Consider the following 6,743-nt stretch of genomic DNA (forward strand, 5'->3'; position numbering starts at 1 on the left):
CATGCCTGTAATCCCAGCACTTTGGGAGGCCGAGGTGGGTGGATCACGAGGTCAAGAGATCAAGACCATCCTGGCTAACACGGTGAAACCCTGTCTCTACTAAAAATACAAAAAAAAAAAAAAAAAAAAAAAAAAAAAAAAAATTAGCCAGGTGCAGTGGCGGACACCTGTAGTCCCAGCTACTCGGGAGGCTAAGGCAGGAGAATGGCATGAACCTCGGAGGCGGAGCTTGCAGAGAGCTGAGATCGCGCCACTGCACTTCAGCCTGGGCAACACAGCAAGACTCCATCTCAAAAAAAAAGAAAAAAAGCCCAAAAAACAAAACATGTGTGTGTATGTGTGTGTGTGTGTGTGTGTGAATGTGTGTCATAAGTCAGAGCCCACAAAATTAGAGTCTACAGACTTTTGTTAGTCCACAGAAAGGTTTTACTGGAACATAAATTTAAGCCAGTGTTTAAACCATATGAAAATATAGACTCTGGATTTCATCATGAACTCTCCTATATTAAAAGCAGTAGTTGGACAAGATGATCCTTTAGCTCTTTTGGTTTGAAACAGTCAGAGATGTTGAGTCACCCTTTGTTGATTGTTGAGGGTTACTATCTACCATTTTAAAATAAAAGATGTTCTGTCAGTTACCACTAAAGTGGTACTTTCCCATGGTAGAGCTGGAGAGGAGGTTAGTTAGTAGGAATAAATGGTAAAGTTGTTTGCAACTTTCTAAGGCAACACCTTTCAAATTTTAGAGTATATAAGAACCACCTGTGAACTTGTGAAAATGCAGATTCTCTGCTATACCCTCAAAGGTTATGATTGAGAGATTTGAGATGGGGACCTGAGTATTTGCATTTTGAAAAAGATTCCCAAGTGAGGCTGATGTTGATACACAGACCACAGTCCCACAGTTAGCACAGACTTACTGGAAGTAGAATCTCAACCATTCAATTGACATCTTATATAAAAATTAACTCAAAACGTAATCAAAGTCCTAAGAGTTCAGAGCTATAACAAAACTATAGAATCTTAGAAGCAATAAAAATAACCATAAAACCTTAAAAGAAAATCTTCATGATCCCAAATTATGCAATTTTTTAAAATATCTGACACAAAACACAAGCATCATTGTCAACAAAAACAAATGACCAGGCATCATCAAAATTGAAAACTTTTTTTTTTTTTCTTGAGATAGAGTTTCCCTCTTGTTGCCTAGGCTGGAGTGCAATGGCACAATGTCAGCTCACTGCAACCTCTGCCTCTCGGGTTCAAGTGATTCTCCTGCCTGAGCCTCCCAAGTAGCTGGGACTACAGGAACCCACCACCAAGCCTGGTTCATTTTGTGTTTTTATTAGTGACGGGGTTTCGCCATGTTGGTCAGGTTGGTCTTGAAGTTCTGACCTCAGGTGATCCACTGGCCTTGGCCTCCCAAAGTGCTGGGATTACAGGTGTGAGCCACCGCGCCTGACTGAAACCTTTTTTTCTTTTGCTTCAAATGACACCAGTAAGAAGGTAAAAAGAATTCAACGTAGTAGAAATTTTGTGTAAATAATATATCTGATGAGGGACTTACACCAAGAATAGATAAAGAATTCTTACAAGTATATAATAAGAAGATAAATAGCCCAATTTAAAAATGGCAAAGAATTTGATAGACAGTCATCCAAAGCAGGGTTGTACAGAGGCAGCCGCAGCAACACACAGAGCCATCCGTTGGGTCGCAGGTGGGATAGGAGACCGAAAGTCCTGCTCCAGAGGGAGGATGAACACTTTAGAGGAAGATAACTTCTTACTGTCTTTCTCCTGCATCTCTGCTGAACAATTTTATGCTGTAGCTGGATATTTATACTACATTATGGTAGATAACGAGTTTTAGTTATTACAGAGAAATTTCTTGGACAAATACTGTCAGGAATTTGAAGACACGTTAGAGAATAAACTCATCTACATGCCTTCTTTTAATGAATATATTTCTTAAAGACCAGCTGCTGGGGCAGATGCTTGGATTTAACATGGCAGCCTTTACGACATTACAGCACCATAAAGATGAAGTAGTTGGTGACATATTTGACATACTGTTCACATTTGCAGGTTTGATAGCATTTAAAGAACGATTTCTGGACTACAAAGAAGAAAAACAAGGCTAGGATTGGACTTAAGCAGTGGTTTACTGGTGACTTCATTGTGTAAATCATCTTCTATGTTAGCTTCCCAGAATGATCTGAAGCACTAGGTCCTACCTCCAGACAATGAATGAGATCATTCTGGATGTCACCAGCCCAAAAGGCCAATAGGCTCAGCTAATAATGACTTAAGAATATATTTTGGAAAGACTTACTGTGTTCTGCAACTATTCCCTCACGTTATGTATTGATGGGCCAAAACCAAAATGACCTAACCCTCCTTGACATATTTCTCCTGAAACACCTTCTTGTATTCATGAACCTTAGTATGCCTGAAGTGTTTAGGAACCCTAATACTCCTCTCCTCCCCAAGTAAACACTGCTCTCAGATGCTTCTGAGTCAGACCCCTCTGAAGAAAGCCCACATCAAGCATTTCACCCGGAGGACCCCTGGCCCAGCATACATGTTGGTGTGTTAACAGCATGGAATAACCCACCATCAGGAGCCCTTTTTGTCCCAGGAGCTTTGCATGAATCTTTTTGCGCACTCACAGCTCTTTTGTACATGGTTCAGAATTTCAGTCCTTCAGTCTCAATGGGTTTTTTATATTTACCTAGCGTGTTAGTCAAGCCAGCTGCCTGTCTTGATATTTCGGAATCTTCTATGATGACAGCTTGTCTTGGCTTTAGGAATCAACTGATGAAAGAGATGACCTTTACCTAAAAACTACATGTGAAAGTCAACTACTAGTCTTAACATTTGCAGTCATTGTGTCACTATGTCTTCTTCTGGTCCTGATGTAGTATCACTGTTTCTAGAAGTCTATCTTAAGCATTATTTAAAAAAAAATATATATATATATATAGAGAGAGAGAGAGAGAGAGAGACAAAGAGAGAGAGAGAGATGAATACTCAAGCTTACCTAGTGGCTATAATCTTGGAATTTTCATGATTATTCAAAGATCAAAGTATTATATGCTATGTGATTTGTACTCTTTAGTGCTATGAAGGCAAAAATGCTTCCTACATTGTCCTTTGCTCCTATTTTACTGTGCACCAATGAATGTATGCTGTGTGTTGGAGACAGACTAAAAGGTACCCTGTTCCTATACCATGTTAAATGTGTCTGTGCATATTTGCAGAAAATCCTTTCTGTATAAACCAGTTTGTTAGGTTCACTGTTGGGGTAGGTACAGATGCTATAATTTCTTCTTCCTATAAAAATCTCTTCTACCAAGATAGTATTCCACTGATTGAGCTCAATATGAGGAGAAGGTAGTAAATAGCTTTACTGGTCATCTGTCTGCTTTGGTTTAGTACGATGTTTGGTAGAATATTACTTACAAGAAAACAGATATGTCACATATCTAGGAAAAAAAAGGAGCAGCTTAATTCCCAATTCTTTGAGTTTCTAAAAGTAAAAGCAAGGATCTGTACTGACTTTTCACATCAATGAGCTACAAGCTATGTGTTTTTCTGTAGTGATGTGTTGATTAAATACTTTTGCACCATGAAGGACAAAAAAGATATGCAACTAACCAATAAGCACATGAAAAGATTCTCAACTTTATTAGCCACCAAGAAAATTAAAATGAAACCCATAATGAGATATCACTTTACACACACTAGGATGGTTATAATCAAAACAAAGGACAAATAGCAAGTGTTGGTAAGGATATGAAACCATCATACATTGTTGGTGAGAATGTAAAATGGTGCAGTTCCTTTGAAAAACAGCCTGGCAGTTTCTCAAAATGTTAAACATTGATGCAGTAATGTCACTCACAGGTATAGGTGAAAGCATATGTCCACAAAAAAAAAACCTTACGCATGAATGTTCATAGCAGCATTATTTATAATAACTAAACAAATAGGAACAACCCAAATGCCCATCAAATGATGAGTGAATAAATAAAATGTGTTATATCCATAAAATGGAATAGTATTTGGCAATAAAAAGGAATGAAGTACTGTTGCATGCTTCAACACAAATTAACTTTGAAAACATGCTAGTTAAAAGGATAAAGTTACAAAGAAACTACATATGTTATAATTTCTCTCTATGGAATGTCTAGAATAAACAAATTTATAGAGACAGTAAATAGATTAGTGGGGTGGATATACGAGGATTTTGGTCGGGTAATGGGTAGGGGATATGTGGTTTCTTTCTGTAGTAATAAAAATGTTCTAGAATCAATTTTGTTCATGGACATACAACCCTCAGAATATACTAGAATCCATTAAAGCATACACTTTAAATGGGTGAATTGTATGCTATGTGAATTATATCTCAATAAGGGTGTTTTTGTAAAGACACTCAAAAACATTTATTGAGCAATTACTGCATATTGACCACTGTCTTTTCCCTCTTTGTGACCTTCAGAGTTTCCGATTAAATAGCAATTCTTCTGGAAATTTTTTCTAACCACCTTTCCCATTGATCGGACTTGATGCTTTGACTAAGTACTTTCAACAAACCCTATACTTCCCCTTCAAATCATGTCTCAGACTTTAATGTGATTGATTATCCCATGTTTGATCACTTTTCTCAGATTCTAAGTTTCAGTAACCATGAATGTCTTGTCTTCTATTATCCTCATAACTTACTACAGTGCTTGGTAGAGGTGATACTTAATAAATTATTCTTGAATTAATTAATGAAGGACACATGGTCTTATGGGATTACAAACCTCCTTCTTTCTAATTTCATAACAGTCCTGTAGCATGAGGTGAAGAGAAAGTCAAGGACTTCCTCTGCTATTCACAAGCATGGCCAAGGAGGAAGACAAAGTGACTTTCATTGCTACAAAAGACTACAGTGGAATATTTTTTAAAAGGAGCATCAGATTGCAGTAAGAAGACATTAAAATCCAGATTACATTTTTTAAGTTGTGCAACCCTGGGCAAGTTCCTTCACCTAGGAACTTCTGCATATCAGTGAAATACTGGAAATTATACCCACTTCTACTTTCTCCACTGGGTGGCTTGGAAGAACAAATAAGATAAACTGAATGTTAACCCCTTGTGAAAATTTGAAACTGTACAATTATAAGTTGCTAATGGTATAGCACATTAGTAAAGAAGTAAAGCTATAACAATTAAGGAAAGACCTGTGTTTACATCAGAGCCCTCTAGTAGGTATTCTAAAGTGCCTACACAATAGCCAACCTTTCTTCCTTGATAACTATCTAATTTTGTTTGAGCAGCCATGTGCCTAGCTATGAGGAATGACTTATAAGTGGTCTAAGCAAATCATTAAAATGATATTTCCCTTACCTGCAATTGGTCTTAGAATGAACAGGTGATTCAATTCTTGCCAATACAAAGTACTCTAAATTCATTGTATGTGCCAGAGAAAGATTTTCCTCCTTGAAAAGAGTCACACCAAGAAAACCTTTTTATATTCACCTGTTTTGCTTCCTGTGTAAGATTCTTACCTATAAAGACCTGAGGCAGAACAATGCTGCCACCATCCTCTAGCCATGAAGGAAGGAACAAGAGAACCAGAGATGCTGCACCAACAACTGCTACTGAGTCAACCTTGGATCCACATACCCCCAGACCTCTTGTTATCTAAGGTGAATGACTGCCTTTAATATTGAAGCCACTGTTGATAGGGTTTTGTAATAGTGGTTGTTGAAAGCATTCTAACTCATACTCAGCTCTTTGGGAAATGCAATGGCATGGTGACCTGGGGAAGACTAGGAATCTATCAAAATGCCTTTTAATGCTATGTAAAGTAGCAGCAGTTCAATGTCCCCTTGTGTTTTGCCACTTTAGAACAGTAACTATAGGCAATTAAATTTCTGAAAATTGGAAAACTTGCTCCTTAATTTAGGCAGATTAATTGAAATGATAAAAGGTATTTTAAAAAGTTCATGTCTAAGCATTTGTCACACTAATTTTGATCAAAGGAGAGAAGACAAAGCACAGGAGAAAACGGTGGGTTTCACAAACGTGTGGGATTTGCTGATCTCTATTGTATTAATAGATTCCTATAGGTTCATGCCACTGCTTTCAACAAGGTACAATATATAGTTGAAGGCTAATTATGCAATTGTCTGTGTGGCTTTTGTAGCCTTGCTTTCCCAGCCAACATCTGTTTCTTTTATTAGAGTAACCATATTAATACAGCTGTGAGGCGCAGAAATACAGAAGCAGGGACAACACACACCCATAATAATTTGTGAATTCTTTCATTATTTTATCAAATAAAATGAGTTGTTTCTATCTGGTTGAGTTTCTTTTGGAGGTAATTTTATTGAAAATAAACAAGAGCTAACTCTCCACCCAGACAATGAGTGGCTTACTTAATGGAGAGTTAGCACTTATGTATTTTCTTAATACTCAATCTTAATACTTCTTAATACTGCCTGAAAAGAACAACTATTGACACCTTGTTTTCAATGAATTTTTTTCTTTTCTCTTCAGAGATAAACCCAAGGCAGTCTCAGCTTTGGCAAATATGGATAATGCTGAATGATTCTAAGGTATACTAATGAGAGTCATTTTTTTCTTAAAAGAATGACTCGAAGCTTATTATTAGAATAACCCTTTACTGTATTCATATTTGTGTCCACAATGTGGGGAAAAGTGCCTGGCACACAGTAGTGGTTCAACTAATT

The 6,743-nt window shown here is 37.2% G+C and overlaps 1 pseudogene; it reads left to right on the top strand.

Moving 5' to 3' along the window:
• Positions 1-1,756: 1,756 nt before the first annotated feature.
• On the top strand, positions 1,757-2,227 carry LOC100445683 (ADP-ribosylation factor-like protein 2-binding protein; annotated as a pseudogene).
• The last annotated feature ends 4,516 nt before the right edge of the window (positions 2,228-6,743 follow it).

The sequence above is a fragment of the Pongo abelii genome, chromosome 4 (assembly GCF_028885655.2).
Source record: "Pongo abelii isolate AG06213 chromosome 4, NHGRI_mPonAbe1-v2.0_pri, whole genome shotgun sequence".
Classification (NCBI taxonomy): domain Eukaryota; kingdom Metazoa; phylum Chordata; class Mammalia; order Primates; family Hominidae; genus Pongo; species Pongo abelii.